Source organism: Dipodomys ordii, unplaced genomic scaffold (genome assembly GCF_000151885.1).
Source record: "Dipodomys ordii isolate 6190 unplaced genomic scaffold, Dord_2.0 Scaffold3, whole genome shotgun sequence".
Lineage (NCBI taxonomy): Eukaryota > Metazoa > Chordata > Mammalia > Rodentia > Heteromyidae > Dipodomys > Dipodomys ordii.
The window spans coordinates 3,443,270-3,460,844 of NW_012267219.1; positions in this window are offsets into that span (position 1 = coordinate 3,443,270).

Below are 17,575 nucleotides of genomic sequence, written 5' to 3' on the forward strand. Positions count from 1 at the left end.
TGGAGCCTGAACTCTGGGCCTGGGCGCTGTCCCTCAGCTCTTCAGCTCAAGGCTAGCACTCTACCACTTGAGCCACAGCACCACTTCCGGCTTTTTTCTGTTTTTGCTTATGTGGTGCTGAGGAATCGAACCCAGGGCTTCATGCATGCAAGGCAAACGCTCTACCACTGAGCCACCTTCCCAGCCCCTGTGATACTCTTATCTCTACCTAACCATCATAAAGCTGGAAGTGGAGCTGTGGCTCAAGTGAAAGAGCACTAGCCTTGAGTGAAAAAAGCTCAAGGACATAGGCCTTGAGTTCAAGCCCTGGGACTGGCAAACACACTTGTGTATGTGTGCATGCGTGCCACACACACACACACACACACACATTTTTATTTCCTTATGATAGGATTATTTCTAAAAATGTGGCTTGGTCCCTAGAAAATAGAGTTGAGAAATACTGATAAAAGAAGATTCTATTGTTAAAAATCTTAAAAAAAAGCATTAATGGCTGTAGAAGGGAGTTGTATTTTGACATTTGTAATATGCATAAAACGTACCTTGATCAGACACAACCATCTATCATTCTCCTTCATTCTCCCTCCCCCTCCCCAAACCAATCTCAATAAGCTTCATTATTCTACTTTTACACATGTACATAAAACATTTGGTAATATTCATCCTCCATTTACCTCTCCCATCTATCCTTTCTGGAACTGCCTTTTCTATCCTCCTTGAGATCACAAGTATCAGGGTTTCACTCTACCATCAGAGAAATATTCTGCAGGTTGGAAATCCTCTCAGACTAGGATTTGTTAATTCAAGGAAGGCCAATTTCTGTTAAACAAATGAGGGGCTGTAACTTCTTCCTCCCAGCCTTCCTTCCGGGCAGATGCTGGCCTTTATTCTCTTAGGCTAAATTCACCTAAACTCTGTTGAGAATTCAGAAAGGCTTCAAATGAGTCTTATAGAGCAGCAGTATAGTAACAGAAATTAGGTTGCTGAGATCACAGATTCATGCCACCACACTTGACTTGTTGGTTGAGATGGGGAGGCAGGTGTGTCACTGCCTTTTTGCCTGAGCTGGCTTTGAATCAGGATTCTCTAATTTTCTACCTCCTGAGTAGAGAAGAGTATAGAAATGTATCACCATGCCTAATTCTCCTAGTTGTTTTTTGATTTTTGTTTTGCTAGTTCTGGGACTTGAACTCAGGGCCTGGGATCTGTCCCTGAGCTTCTTTGCTGAAGGCTAGCACTCTACCACTTGGGTCACAGCGCCACTTCCATCTTTTTCTGTTTATGTGGTACTGAGGAATCAAATACAGGGCTTCATGCATGCTAGGCAAGCACTCTACCAGTAAGCCACATTCCCAGCCCTCTCCTAGGTTTTTTGTGTGTCTCTTTTTGGTACTGGGGACCGACCCTAAGATGATGTACTTGCTAGACAAGCACTTTTCCACTGAGCTACATCCCAGCCTTCCTAGTTCCTTTTTATGTCTTGCATTACCTTAGGCTTTGTCTTGTTGTAAATTAATTTATTTGATTATTCAGCATTATTATTGTGATTTTAGTTTTTGTTTTTCCAGAGAGGGTAGCGAAGAGAGTCTGAGTTTGTGGTGGAGATGGATAAGAATCAGCTAATACTTTAGCTGAAGTTAACTCTTCACTATAGTATTTAACCTATATATTCAGTAACTATTTAACCTAAAGTTAAATATATAGTATACTGAATTAATTTTCTTATGTGTAATACCTAGCCTGATCTATATAAGAAATGCATAGCCCTCCCGTGACTTTGATCCTTCTTACAGAGTAATAAACCTGGTCTTATCAAATTTAAGCATATTTTCCTCTTCCTGACTTAATTTTCATTAGAAAGACTCCCCATTGGGTTCTATAGAAAATGCCTCAGTAAGAATCATCCAGGATGATTCTGCCCTGCACTCCAAATAAGCTTCTCCCTGACACTGAGTTTTTCTTCTCTTCTTACTATTTTTTTTTTAAATTCCATCCCATTACACGTGAAAAGCCAACAGTCATCAGGCCCTGTGCAGATCAACCCTTCCACCTGCTTGTATGCATCTGGTCAAGTACTGAGGGGACATTTCCAGGATGGTACTTCCTTTGTTACAGAGAGAAATTGAGACCCAAATGATACCGTGACGATTGAGACCAAAGGAAGAAATTGGTATGAACTTCCTTTTCTTTGTGGCTGGATGTGATCCGGGAGGAAATGGACATTGTGGGGGTCCTAGATCAAAGTTAAAAAAAAACTATGTAATTTGTTTAATAGAATGAGATTAATGTTATGAATAACCACTGATCCAAAAAATGCTAGAAAGTAAAACAGTGTGGATACAACTTGGCCTGGATTTTTAATAACTCAGCCCAGTGTTATTCCATCTTTGCCTCTCTCTTGTGCATGTGTCATTTAGAAGCTGACATCTTATTCAGGTCACCTCCACAGGGTACAAAGAGTGCAAGTATGCATATGTATACACACACATACACATACACATCATGCCACCGTCAGCAGCATAGGATTGTATATCAGTGAAATAAATTTCTCCCTATTTAAACTGCTTTCTTTTCTGTATTTTAATTTTTAAATATTTCTTCCTACCTAGATAATTGAAGAGAAATAAGCTATATATGAATAAATGGCAAAATGACTGCAATCTGGTTTCACAAGTATGTGCTGTTATTTCTGATGACAACGACAATAGAGACCCTGCTGATAGGAATAAACAAACTTTTAACTTTTGTGTGATGAATGGGTTCTAAACTGGGCCATGCAATCAATTTAGTTAAATCCTATTGTTTTAGTTAAAATTTCCAAGGGCAAAACATAAGCATGTAGGTGGCTCCGGAGGCTTTAGATTTGTGTACATGTTAGATGGAAGGAATTTATTTCTTTCTGCTTCTATGGTAGGGAGAATCCTCAGTTTCTCTTGGTATATATTTATGAAATCGGTGTGTTGATCACTAGCCGTGGTCTCTTTTCAAAAACTTACAGAGAAGACTTGTAATGAAAGTTGCAACCTTTAGATAAGAGGTATTGGATATTTTTCTTCCTATGAATAAAAATAAAAGATTTTTCTCTGAAGCTTGTGTGACCAAAGATAACACATCTCAAAATCCAATAATATGATTTCTTTTTCTTTCTTTTTTTTATCCTAGCTACTATATGAACAAGAAGAAATACTTTGGAAGAGCTCAACATAGATGTATATAACAAACACTTCAAGCAAGTTGATTTTATGCATCCCATTAATTCAGTTAAGTATGGGCTTTCATTAAAATGACCGTCAGAATATTTTCATTCCATGGCTGTCTATTGCCCTTAGACTATAGATTATTTATACCTGATTGAACTACACAGGTATTCAAGGGATGGAGCTTTTTGAAGAAGGAAAGATGTGTATGGCACAAAAATAATTACAAGAAATTCATGGTGGCTTCTATGGTGGAGATATGGTTAAGGCATCCTAGGGTTCCAGAAGGAAGACCATGAAACAGTTAGTAGGTATGAGGGCACAGCTACACGAGGGCATATGTTTGAATACTATCTATGTTCCCTATTTATCTTGAGAACTCTGGGTCCAGTTCTTACTTTGTACAGTGGAGATTAAAATACCTACATTTGGGAATTGGCATGATTACTGGAAGTGTGCCAAGTGTGCCTAAAAGTAGTCCCTGGCACATGATAGGTAGTTTAATCATCATTGTCATAATCATCATCATGATCATTATCATAAATGTGATTTGTGAAACTAGATAGGAGCTCCTCAACTTTTGTGTGCAAAACCATTTTTTATTTTGATGGAGAGATCAGGTTAATAAAAGCAGTTTGGAGAAAAATATGGTAAGTACATGGACAATGAATGGCTCAAATAGAAGTTGGAGGCCCATGATAAATCTTATTTACTATTAGTTTGTTACAGTATATTTTTGGAATATATTTGACCATATAATGTTAAACCAGGATATCATCATTTAGCCTTCTAGTTCCGTCTGACACTTGTTTTCCACTACAAAACCAATATAACATTTTCCTTCTGTTTAAAATACCTCCTCTTGGAACTACTAGGTCCATCAACAATCACCAAGCCTTCCATGGACCCCTTACAATTCCTCCAGCTCCTTTCTATAGTTCTGCCCTTTCTCTCTGACCCTTCTCTCTGATCTCATCTCTACTCAGTGCCCTTAATGTTACTGGTCCACTGCTAGGCTCTAAGGAATCTCAGTAGGACAGTTCCTAAAGCAATGGTCTTAGAGTTTGATGAGGGTAAAAAACAAGAGAACAGAGAAGTATAACATATTGGTGTGGGCCAGTGCCACGTGATTTTTTGGGAGGAGTAGTGAGCTTAGTCAAGGGTGGCTCCTTAGAGGAAGTATTGACTAGTCTCAGGCATGAAGGATGGATAAGAGTTGAGGAGGACAAAACAGGTGAAGCACAGTCACAGAGGGAAGCTATTTCTTTTAAAGGATGAGGATGCCACAAGGCATGAGGCTTTCTTACAGGGTCTACCCTAAGTTAGGTTATGTAATAAGTAGACATTACGTATTATGTAATAAGTATAAATACATGATAAGTAGATACCATATAAACATATTGAATAGTAAGCAGGCATTTGTCAAACGAATGAGTGCTTAGGAAAAGTGGAATCAAGTCCAAGCTTAATTTCTTTGATATAAAGAGGTAGTTGTTTAGACATTGGAAGGAAAGTGGACTGGGGATAAAAGAAACTTACGATTAACTTCACTTTGTAGAGTTTTGCAAGAACATAACCATAAATTCATAGCTTTGCATAAAGCTTTCCTAAAAGGAATAATGAATAAATGAATACCATATTCATTTTTAAACATTACCTAAATATTTAAAAACATTATTTTGTGACCCATTATCAACTAAATGTAATTCCTATGAATAAGAACAAAATCTACTTTTGGATCTAGATTTGGATAATTGAGAACTATTTCTGTTAAACTGTGAGAGAAAGATAGAGGAGAGGAAGAGAGAGGAGAAAGCGAGAGGTGAACTTGTATACAACACACATATGAACTACCCAGCCATAAAAAGAATGAAATCCTGCTATTTGTGACAACAGAGAGATAAGAGATCATGGAAGAAGCCAGCCACAGACAGACAAGCAACACATGTTCTCCCTCATTGTGGAATATAAAATCTTTACATGGTAGAAGTCAGAATGTTTCTCAGAGCCCGAGGAGCATGGAGGGGAGGAAGAGATGGAGAAAGGTTGATCAGTGTGTACTGGGTTATAATTAGATAGGAGAAAGCAGCTTTGGTGTTCTATTGCCCAGTCGGGTAAGAATAAATAACAATGCACATCTCAAAAAGCTAAGAGAAAGTACACTGAATGTTTTTAGCATTAAAAAACTATGATGATCGAAGAGGAGATGTTTAACTTGATTAAAACATTATATAGTATTTATGTATATTGGAACACCACAAGGTACTACATTATATTAAACAATGTTTGTCTATCAGTTAAAACTTTGTAAAATGAAATTAGTGCTGTTGGAGTACAGTCATTATAATTAAATGTTGTTGGAACTTAAAGTTTTTAATTTTTTTATTGTAAAGATACTATACAGAGGGGTTACAGTTACATGAGTAAGGCAATGAGTACACTTCCTATCAAGCATTGTTAGCCCCTCCTTTGTTTTTCCCCTGTTATCTTTTCCCTCCCCCACCCCAGCTTCTCCCTCCCCCACCCAAGTTGTAAAGTTTGTTTTTAGCATACTGTCTTGTACATCTCATTGTTACAATGGGTCAGCCTGTATCGTTGTTTCAGCATTTTGTTATTTCCCTTCCCCTCCCCAAATTAGAAAAATGTATATACAAGATGCTCGCACCGGTATCAAATACAGTGAAAACAGGGGTTATACCATGGAGGAAGAACATACAAAAGAAACAAAAAAAAATCACATAGTACATTAAAAACAACAGTGGCAAAGAAAAAACCTCATGTCCCTATCTTGGGGTTCATTTCACTTAGCAATATCTTATATGATCATATATACATAGCTTTTGACCTTTTCTGCTTGTCTGATAAAATTATCCTAGCCATATGCAAATAAGGGAACTCATGGGACCTGTTTCTTTGGGCCTGGCTTACTTCACTTAATATAATTTTTTCCAAGTCTGCATTTCCTAACAAATGGGGTGGTGTCATTCTTTCTGATGGAGGCATAGAATTCCATTATATATATACATATATATGATGTATATATATATATGTATGTATATATATCATATTTTCTTGATACATATTTGGGTTGGTTCCATATCTTAGCTATGGTGAATAATGCTGCATTAAACATAGTTGTGTTGGTAGCTTTGGTATGGCCTTGTTTGTATTGTTTGGGTAAATGCCTAAAAGTGGGTTTGCTGGGTCATAGGGGAGCTCTATGTGTAGTCTTTTGGGGAACCTCCATACTTTCCAAAGTGGTTGAACAAGTTTACACTCCCACCAACAATACAGTAGGTGGAACCTAATTTCTTAAATTCTTAATCTGATCTATTGTTTTAGATAGGCTCTGTGGTTAAAAAAAATGTATGTGTGAAGTTTCTTCTCTTTTAGTGAGAACATTAGGAAATTTGATTTAAAATAGAACATAAAATGTTGATTTCTATAATCTTTCTTTAACTGCATAATAAAGTATATGTATTATAATATGACAGACTTTTAGAATCTTACTCTATAAACTGTGAATTTTATGGTTGGAAAAAGTGATGCAGATTCTCAAAAACACTCAAAAACACTCAAGAAACTTCCAAATGCAGGTCTTGTGTCTATTGCATTCTTTTATTCTTGAGGACCGAAACACTCTTGAATCTATTTATAAGCTATTTACCCAAAGGAATGATTGTCTACAGAAAAAGTGGGAGATCCTATTGTTAGCCATCCTTTCTGTTTTTGCACAGTATTAAACCACATATTGATCTGTGTCTGAACCTGAAACATCAAGCTTTAATTCATGTTAATATGTTTATTAAATATTTAGGTAAAGCCTCGAAGGACTTATTCTTTTGCTGGTTCCCTTGGTTATACTTCCAGTCATGATTTTTCCCACTTCTGGGCACAATCCTTGTTCCACTAAAAAGGGAGGAGATACAGAATTGTGGCTAAAAGTAAAAATTCTTGCGAGACCAAATAGTTGACTGGCTTATGGGTTCAGGTCCTAACATCATGTCTTACTAGCTGGTTGATGTTGAACAAGCTACTTAAACTCTCTGGGCACCAGGTTCCTAACATATAAACATAATGGAAAGGATACACACTGATAAAGAAAAGCTCAGCGGTAGCTATTATAACCAAATTTAGGGTTGATCATTCTCTATCTTTTGACCAACAATGTAAATTTTCTGATTATGTAATGAAAACATTTACCTCTTAGAACTTGTGAATCTCCTGCCTCAAATTTCCATTGTTAAGATTATACATTATATATCACACCTGGGCTGGGTCCGTAGCAGCCATAGCAACTGTTTTACTGCTGACATCACTGTTATCATCATTATCATCATCATCATCACTTTTACATGTTAGGATGCTTCTGTCATGCATAAAGGCCCAGTTTAGCTTTGCAAGTTAAAGTTGACTTTTATTTCTTTGGAGAGTTTAAGCAGAAGTGGCAATAGATGCATGTTCTTTGACCATGCAAAAAACGTTACTAAAAATATTATTAACAAATGTATCAACTACCTAAATTCCTACTATATCCAAAATACTTGTAATCTTCTATTAAAACTTTCAGTTGTTTATTACCATTCAATGTGTCTGAAGTATCTTTGTTTTAACCATAAACCAATCCAAGTATCTATATTTCCAATTAGCCCCCATAGGCCTTTGATCCACTCAAGAATTGTACTTTAAAACAGATTTCTCCTCAGTCATGGTAGTTACATCAAAGCTGTCATTATGACACAGTCTTTGCAAAATTTCTTGTAAAACTTTTTCTTGTTGAGATAAATAGGAGTCTTATTCAGGGTAGTTTCTAACCAGCTGTCAGGGTAGTTTGAAACTGTGTCCAGAGGCAGCCTGGTGATCTGAGATACACACAGGGTACCAGCTATTTATGAATCTGGGGACTCCTTAGCTGTGTTTAAAGCACAGAATTGGAAGGAGTTTTTAGCTCAGAGGCAGAGAAAGTTCTAGTAGATTCAAGAGGCCACTGGGGGTGGAGTGAGTTGTGCTAGTTCCCTATTGTTGCTCTGGTGAATTACACAGATTTGCAAGATCAAGACAACACAAAATGTGTTCTCTTAATGTTCTGGAGGTCAGAAATGTAACCCAAGTGTTGGTAGAATGTGTTCTTGTGATGGCGTCTAGGTAGAATCTGCTTCTCTGATGTGTGCAGTTACTGGAGGCTGGCTGCGTTCCTGAGTTCCTGGCTCTTTTCTTACATCACCACAACCTCTTTCTCTCTTGGTACTTGTGACTGATGTATCTTCTTACCTTAATCTGATAGAGACTCGTGGCATACCAGGACAATCTCTCCATCCTTACTTCAGCCACATATAAACTCCCCTTGATCATATACAACAGTGTATTCACTGACCAGGATGGACTTGTTTTTGTGGAAGTTATCCCTCTATATACTGCAACAAGTACTTTTTAGGGGATCTTAATGTGAGGGGAAAAGAATCATTGAACTGTACGGTTCCCTTGGGTTACATGGTGTAGGGAAGTATTAAGTAGTTCCCATTGTATCCATTTATTTATTTTTCAAGTAAGTTTTAGAATTACTATTATAGTAAAACATCATCATCATTATTAATTCATTAAATTCATAAAAGCATACAAGATAATATAAAAATAGCAAACAAAATTATTTTAAAAAACTGCAGAAGAACCCTTATTGTCATTTCTATAAGTAATCACCAGTAATATTTTGAAATATATCACTATAATCTGTTTACAAAGGAAATTATATTTTGGTATATAAACAAAGTCATGGGCTGGAATGTAGCACAGAGGCAAAGTGCTTGCCTAGCAAGTGCAATGCCTGGGGTTTGATCCCCACTACCAAGAAAGAAAAACCACCATCAATACCACCAATAACACCTCCCCACCAAAAATAACAATGAAAAGCAAAACAGTTAAGAGAGAGGCACTGAGATCTCCAAATATCATTGTGAAAAATTAGAGTAATATTTCCATGGAAATCTATCTTAATATTGTAATTTTAAAAATTTTATTTTATTGTAAAGATGCTGTACAGAGGGGGTTACAGTTATATGAGGAATGTACTTTTTTTTTTTTTGGGGTCCGGTCGTGGAGCCTGAACTCTGGGCCTGGGCGCTGTCCCTCAGCTCTTCAGCTCAAGGCTAGCACACTACCACTTGAGCCACAGTGCCCCTTCCGGCTTTTTTTTTTTTTTGCTTATGTGCTGAGGAATCGAACCCAGGGCCTCATGCATGCAAGGCAAGCGCTCTACCACTGAGCCACCTTCCCAGCCCCAGTGTACATTTCTTGTTAAGCATTGTTACTCCCTCCTTTGTTGTCTTCCCACCCCTCCCCACCTCCCTCACTCCTCCCCCCACCCCCCAGAGTTGTAAAGTTTATTTCCAGAATAGTGTCTTGTGGGTATCATTGTTGCAATGGGTGATCCTGTGTCCTTATTTCAGCCTTTTGTTATTCCCCTTCTCCAAATTAGAGAAATGATGCAAGGTGCTAAAATCAAGTAAGAGTGACAACAGGGGATATACCTTAGGGGTATACCTTAGAACATGCAAAAGAAACAAAAAAAATCACATACTATATTAAAAACAACAACAACGAAAGACCTCTTGTATCTGTTTCCTGAGGTTCATTTCTCTTAGCATCATCTTATATCAGCACTTCTGATTCGAAACTGTTTCTAGATTTTACATATTACCTTACTGGGTATCAGGGTCCAAAACGAGTAAGTTGTTAGGGTGCTCCATGCTTCCATTCCACTTATTATCTTAAGCTCTAGTTATATGAGAAATAAGTTGGGAATTTATCTCAAATAATGAGAATTACAGTCTGGACTATGATGATCAGAAAAATAATTGGCTTTTACTGCTTTTCCTCAGGATCCCTAAGGCTCTATTTGGATTTAGTGGAAGTCTGAGGAACCTGGAAATCTGTCTCTTAAACACTTTGATAATGACTCATTTGATTCAGGACTTGATTCCTCTGTCCTCCCCTCCTAGAGCCTCTTTTTTCCTCCTTAGGATGCTACAGAAACCTGTGGCCAAAATTCAGAGGGAAGTTTTACTGTTCTCAAGTAACTGATTTAATGTCAAGTGTCCTGAAACAACTCAAGTTTTTGTTCTCTTTTTACCTGTTGGCTAGAGTAAGCTCAGAAGAGAGGTCTTGGGGTTAGAGCAGAAACCTTAATCCCATGTAAGGCTCACAGGCCCAGGGTCCACTGCTGCCCCCGAATTCTGCTCATCATTTCTCCCATTGCCTCAAATCCATTTCCTTTCAATATTATTATTATTTTTAGGACTGCAAGGACTCCTATTAAAGGGAATTTATTAAATTATGATCAGCTAATTTGATAAGTGAAACTAGGCCCTTAGGGTCTACAGAATTGAAATACAAAGAAGGAGATTCTGGAGGAAGATAACTAAGAAAGATGCTATACCTATTTTGTAATGGGAGCCTTTCCTAGAACTTCCTCAAACATGTGTGTGTGTGTGTGTGTGTGTGTGTGTGTGTGTGTGTGTGAAAATACCATATGAGGGGTTACAAATACATGGGCAAGGTAATGAGTACATCTCTTAGCAAGCATTGTTGCCTCCTCTTTTGTTTGCCCTTCCCATCCCTTCCCATCCCTTTCCATCCCTTCCCATCTCACCATCACTGCCCCACCACCACCCCGCCAAAGTTGTAAAGTTCGTTTTTCTACATAACATCTTGGACATCTCATTGTTTCAATGGGTTCACCTGTATCCTTACTTAAGTGATTTGTTTTTTCCCTTCCCCTCCACAAATTATACCAATATTAAATACAGTGAGAGCAGGGGTTATACCATGGGTGAGGGACATACAAAGCAACAAAGGAATCATTTCATAAATATGTTATAATCGCATGAAAGAAAAAACATTTGAATACTTATCTTGGGGTTCATTTCACCTAACATCAACTTATCTGCCCTTTTCTGCTTGTCTCAGACATATACTAGTTATTGCAAATAAGGGAAACCATGGGACCTATGTTTCTTTGCTCAACCTCTCTAGTCATAAAAAAATGCAAATCAAAACAACATTGAGATACCACCTCACCCCAGTTAGAATGGCTAGAATCAAGAACTCTAATAACAACTGATGCTGGAAGGGATGTGGCCAAAAGGGAACCTTACTGCATTGTTGGTGGGAGTATAAACTTGTTCAGCCACTCTGGAGAGCAGTATGAAGGTTGCTTAAAAGACTCCACATAGAGCTCCCCTATGACCCAGCAATCCCACTTTGGGGCATTTACCCAAATGATCACAAACAAGACCATACTAAAGCTACCAGCACAACTATGTTTATTGCAGCATTATTTATCATAGCTAAGATATGGAACTAACCCAGATGCCCCTCAGTAGATGAATGGATCAAGAAAATGTGGTATATGTACACAATGGAATATTATGCCTCTATCAGAAAGAAAGACATTGCCCCATTTGTTAGGAAATGGAAAGACTTGGAAAAAATTATATTAAGTGACATTTTTTAAAATAAAATCTTCCAACGATGCTATAAGGTAGGGACAGTTGGAAGACTGAAGCTTAAGGAGATCTAGTGATTTGCCTGAAGTTCCGCAGCTATTGAATAACAGGCTTTGGGGACCCAAAGCAAACATAAGTAAGATATCATAGATCCTGACTGAGGTGCAGTATGAAGCCTATTTGGCATAATGAAAGTTTCCTAAGTTATTACCATAAATAGTCATAGCAGCAGTCATCCCTATAGGCCGGCCTAGGACACCAGAGGCATTTAAGAGTTTGTTGAATGAGATAGTTACGATCTGGCTTAGATTTCAGCCAAAACACAAAGAAAAAGTGAAAAGAGAATATAGCATTCTGGATTCAATATCTTTGGGAGGTAATGAAGCAATATTCTTCAAATAGACGAAATGAAAGTATCATTTACAAACTTAACACCACAAATAACTGCATCAGAAGCCCATCAGCTTAGCCACAAAGGATGTGGCAAGAAAATGACACTTAGGAGAAAGAAATCAATTTCCATTAGTCAAGTTTTGTGGATTAAAAGAATAAACATCCTAGATAAAAAAGTACAAGTTAATGTAATTTCAAAGCAATTCGATAACTATTTAAAACTATCCAGGCTCCACAGTGACTTAAGAGTCCTCAGAGTTTAGAGGGACATCATCAAATTGTTGTTAGGAATTTAATGCCCTGGATGATGTGGAATTAAATATCAATTAAGCAATCAGAAGTATTTGGAAGGATCTTATTGCATGCTCAACATTTCCAATTCTCTCCCTACACTCTTTGTAAAAAGAAAAGGAAAGAAAAAAAAAAAGACCAGCACAGCTCACCTGGGTGCTATTGGACACCCAGAAGGAAATGGTCCCATTTGCCCTTTTGAATGCTCACGATGAGGTGATAAATACTTGCACACCAAGAAGAGTCTAATGCTTTAAGAAAGCTTTAGACTTAGTACCAATGCTTCTGGGAAGGTAGGCACATTCACTGATGCTGTTGCCTGTGTTATTTGAAAGGTAGAGAAGTGTCCTTGCCACCTACAGCCCGGCAGGAATGACAATGCTAACACTGTACAACATGAGTTTTGATTCAGCCAAGCTTGTTCTGCCTGTGGGGAGACAGCCTGGAATCTAAGGAAAATAACTCCTTTAGTTCTTCTCCCTCCTTCTCCCTGTGGCTTACTGAGGTCCTCCCAGCACTGTCTCACCTACTTCAATTTTAATGACAAAAGGCTGTGATGATTTGTCTGGGGAACGACATTCATTTTGCTATGCTCATTCCTGTTTGAAAATTATAGTAGTGGCTGAATTTACACAAGATGTTTAAAAATTGCTGTAGACAAAAGTCAGCTGTACTTGACGAGAAGAAAATAAAATAGGAATACTTCCCAGCAAAACAAAACCATCTCTCACTGAAACCTATAAACTTGTACTCACACATCAATCAGTCACACACAATACTATACTTCTAATCTTTCACCAACTGAGGTATTCATGGGTTATCTACTTGGCTGTAGTGCTATACCAAGAATAATTTGCATCCTATTTCTTTCATCTACACCTTCAGGCAGGTACTCTGCTACTTGTGCCACCCATTACCATGCCTTGTTTTGGCTTTTTTAGTTATTGTTTCAGCAGGGTCTTGTGTTTTGACCTGGGGCTATCCTTGGACAATGATCTTTCTATCTATGCCTCCTGGGTAGCAGGGACCACAGGTACATACCACCACATCTTGTTCAGATTGGGGGCATCATTAACTTTTTTTCCTGGCTGGTCTCAAATCACGATCCTCCAGTGAATCTCCGCCTCAGAAATAGCTATGGTTAGCAGGTGTAAGCCACCACGGTGCCCAGCTTCTTTCTGTATGTTCATATCAGCAAAGCAACTCTAGATATCCCATCTGGAGAAATTTCTGGCAAACAGATTCTGAGAGGGATCGTGAATACACCTGTCTATCCTTGCTTTTGGACACATCATTCATTCATTCATTTAGTCCGTCAGTCAGCCATTCCTGTGTCTACTATGTGCCAGCCTGTTTTAGGCACAATAAATGCCCATGGAGATGGGCAGATGCAGCTGGGGCCTTCACAGAATTTTCTGTGGGGATAGGAGAAAAGATGGTACCAATAGGTCTGGATTGTATTCTGGTAATGTATCTGGCAAAAGGGCAACACACCTAACCTGGAAGTGACAGCTAAGTAGTGCACTAAGGAATAAGTAGGAGTAAGCCAGGCAGAGGGCAGGAGTGAACTGGGGGAGTGGTCCAGGCCAGGGAGCAGCATGCATGAAGTAAGGAGGTCGGAGAGAGGGCGGCTCAATGTGGACATTGAAAGAAAGTACAGGTCAAGGTGGGAGGAAGCAGGAGGCAGGGCCAGACACGTAAGTAGAGCCAGATCCTGCCTGAAGGACTCAGTTTTAGTCACTGAAGTCTTTTCCTCACCAGTTCCAGAGACAGTTGGGAACAAGGCTCAAGCACTCTAAGCCAGGATGCCTGCAGTGAAGGTTAAGTATTCCAGCTTTTGGAATCAGCTTGAAATTTGGAATGAAGGTCTGTGTGATCTGAGTGATCTTTTGTGCCTGGTTCAAAACAATAAGGGGAGGTGGGGTGGTAATTATGCCTTGGGGATTAAGAACTCCTTGGCAATGGGTTTGGAAGTTTCATTGAAGGTGGAATGGTGGCCTAATTTAGGAGAACTGGGGAAGACTGGTGGAGGTTCTGTTTTGGCTTCCCACTGCCAGAGAGTTCTTGAAGTCCATATGCTGGTTGGCTTTGTCTGCGATTAGAGCCACTGCTCTAGGTTTGTTTCAGAACTGGCCTGGGGACGTTGGTGCTCTGTGAGTTACTTTTCCTTCATAGCCAGGAGGGTGTTGTGTGTGTGTGTGTAGGAGAAGTTTAGGATTCAGTATGAAGGAAGCTTTAAGTAGCTGGAGAGCATCCTGTGTGTGGTGTATGGACTGCACTATACAGAGGGGGCAGAGGCTCAATTACCTGTTTGCTATGTAAGGTAATGAAAAAGATATTGATCCAGTTTATTCTACCGGGCTGGAGGTGCCTTCATTGGAGGGAAAGAGGAACAACTTTCCTTGGCCGCTCCTGCTGCTATATTAAAAGCATCTTTCTTCAAGGTGAACACCCATCACTGGCCAGGGTAGCCATCTCATACAAGAGGCCAAAGGACAATTGAGCTTTCGGCAGTCCTTGAAAGACTTCACATTGTAACAGCTGGGTAGTGAGAAGGCTTAAAGATGAAGATTTCAGCAAGAAGCTCTTTCATTCTCAGCAAGTGTGCAGCGTTAGGTGGTGTCCTGGTTGCTTACCTCGTTCATTTTTCTTCCCACTCTCCTAGTGATTTTTTTTTCTTATTGAGGAAGATAATATATCTAGCTGGGAAAGAAAAATCCATACATTTTCAAATCTCTCTCATATACCGCAATAATGCATAACCAGTAGTTATAAGATTTCTGGAACCCCTTTTGTCTTCTTGCTGGAGGGACTGCACTTTCTGGCTTTTCTCTTCTCAATTCTTCCCTTATACCTGCGACATGGACATGATATATGGACCCTAGGGACGGGGTGCGGGGGTGGGGTTGGAATGCCAAGATGATAGAACCCTGAGCCCTGAGGTCTTTGAGCTGTTGAATCAGTGAATCAGCTGGTACTCTCGGACTTCTTGTGAATTGATGATACCCAACCCTTCCATGTTTAAATCACTGCGAACAATGCTGTTACTTGCAGACTAACCTAATTCTTAACGGACACAGATGTCTTCAGGGATGAAGAAGACAATGAGGGAGGATGCATTTTAGGTCTGGGCATCTTGGAACATCCCTAGGACATGACTGCAGGGTCCTGTCTGCTCACCTTGGGAGTCAGTGCTCAGTAAGTACTGGGAGAGTAAGAGTGGGTTACATAGCCCATCTGCCACAACCTCTTCACATGGCCAAAATGTGACTCAGACATTGCTCCTTTTCTTTTCTTTCTTTCTTTCTTTCTTTCTTTCTTTCTTTCTTTCTTTCTTTCTTTCTTTCTTTCTTTCTTTCTTTCTTTCTTTCTTTCTTTCTTTCTTTCTTTCTTTCTTTTTACTGTGAAAATACTGTACAGAGGGGGTTACAATTATATGGGCAAGATACATTTCTTATCAAGCATTGTAGCCTCCTCCTTTGTTTCCCCTTCCCATCCCTTCCCACCTTCCCCCCGAAAGTTGTAAAGTTCATTTTGGACATAACGACTTGTACATCTCATTGTTGTAAAGGGATTGCTCCTTTTCCTGTTCTAACAGGATTGTATGTCTGTGAGAACTAGTTTTATTTAAATTATGGCTGAACGTTGCAGGTCTATTATTAGATAACAATGTGTCCAGCAGAACGTGCTTCTTTCTTCTTCTTCCTGTTCTAAGGAGCCAGGTGTGAAAACAGGGAAGCTGGATATGTACATGACTTTCATTAAGTTTATTAATCAAATAATTATTCAGTGCTTCCTGAATAATTTTGTGAGTTTGGGGAATACCATGATCAACTTGATCTAAATCAACTTATGATTTAGATAGGGGACGATGATTTTACCTGATAAAATCCTTAGTGTAAGTTGGGTACTGTATGAGATGTATTGTAAACATCCATCTTATATAATCTGTCTAGAAAACCTATGAAATAAGAGTTACCAGCCTGATACAGATTTAAAAAATAAAAACAAGTAGCGGAGAGATTTGACAAACATGTTACAATGACCAGGAGAGGCAGGACTGAGACTTTATCCTAACTTCAAGATTATAGTCCTCTCTCTCTGCTCTTTTCTAGCTCTTTCCTTCTCTTTTCTTTCCCACTTTCTAGTGTTCTCTTTCCCACCTTTCCCAGATGCTCTCTTTTCTAGCTCTTTTCTCTCTTTTCTAGCTCTTTTCTCTATTTCCCAGCTCTCTCTCTTTCCCAGCTCTCCCAGCTCTCTTTCCCAGGCCTTTCCCCACCTCATGGAGGACCAAGATGGCCTGGTGCCAGCTGGAATGATGAATAAACCTACTCCTTACCTGAAAAAAAGATTATAGTCCTAATCAACTTGGAAATCCCTTGTACTCTTGTTTCTCTGAGGAAATGTCTGAACCTCACAGGCTCCATTCTGGTTTAATGAAGAATAAAATAGAGGTGGAGATGGGCACTGAGCAGGAAGCGGAAGGAAAGAACCTTCCTTTGGATAGATGACATCATGAAGGAAGCTTCAAATACGTACTATGTTCAAACAATAGGAGGTGTGTGGAGGGTGATGGGATGGGTGTCTTACCACAAACAGCTCAGCCATTTTCCTGCCATCTAGTTGTACCAGATAGAGCACAAGGCCATTTTGTTTCTGTGGTTTCTGCTAGTTCCTGAAAGAGATATGAACCAACAGGATAGGGTCACTGGGGAAATAGGTCAGGATCAGGGTTAGTAAGTACAAAGCAGGAATGGATCAGGAGCTGAATGCCTGGAGCTGTTGAATGGCAAGAAAAGACATGTGTCCCAGATGGCCAGAGGTCAGATGAGGAAGAAGCTGGGGGAGCATCCCAGAGGAAATTGAGACTTTCAGTGTGGCTAAAATAGGACTGGCACAAATCCTTCCTAGTCAGCCCCACTTCTGAGGGATCTCTCCTAGACCTTTAGGGGTTGGGTTTCTTAGCGCTGATGTTGTTTCCCCAAAATAGGCCCTGAATCCTTTATATTTTCTTAATGACTGTCATTTTACATGTCCTACAATATTTTTAAACTTTTGGGACATTGAGACTGATGGAAACTGGTGGAAACTGATGGAGACTGGTAAAAACTCTCCCAGAGTTCCTTAGAAATATTTTGAAGAAGAAGAAGAGGAGCAGGAGAAGAGGAGGAGGGGGAGGAAGAGGGGGAGGAG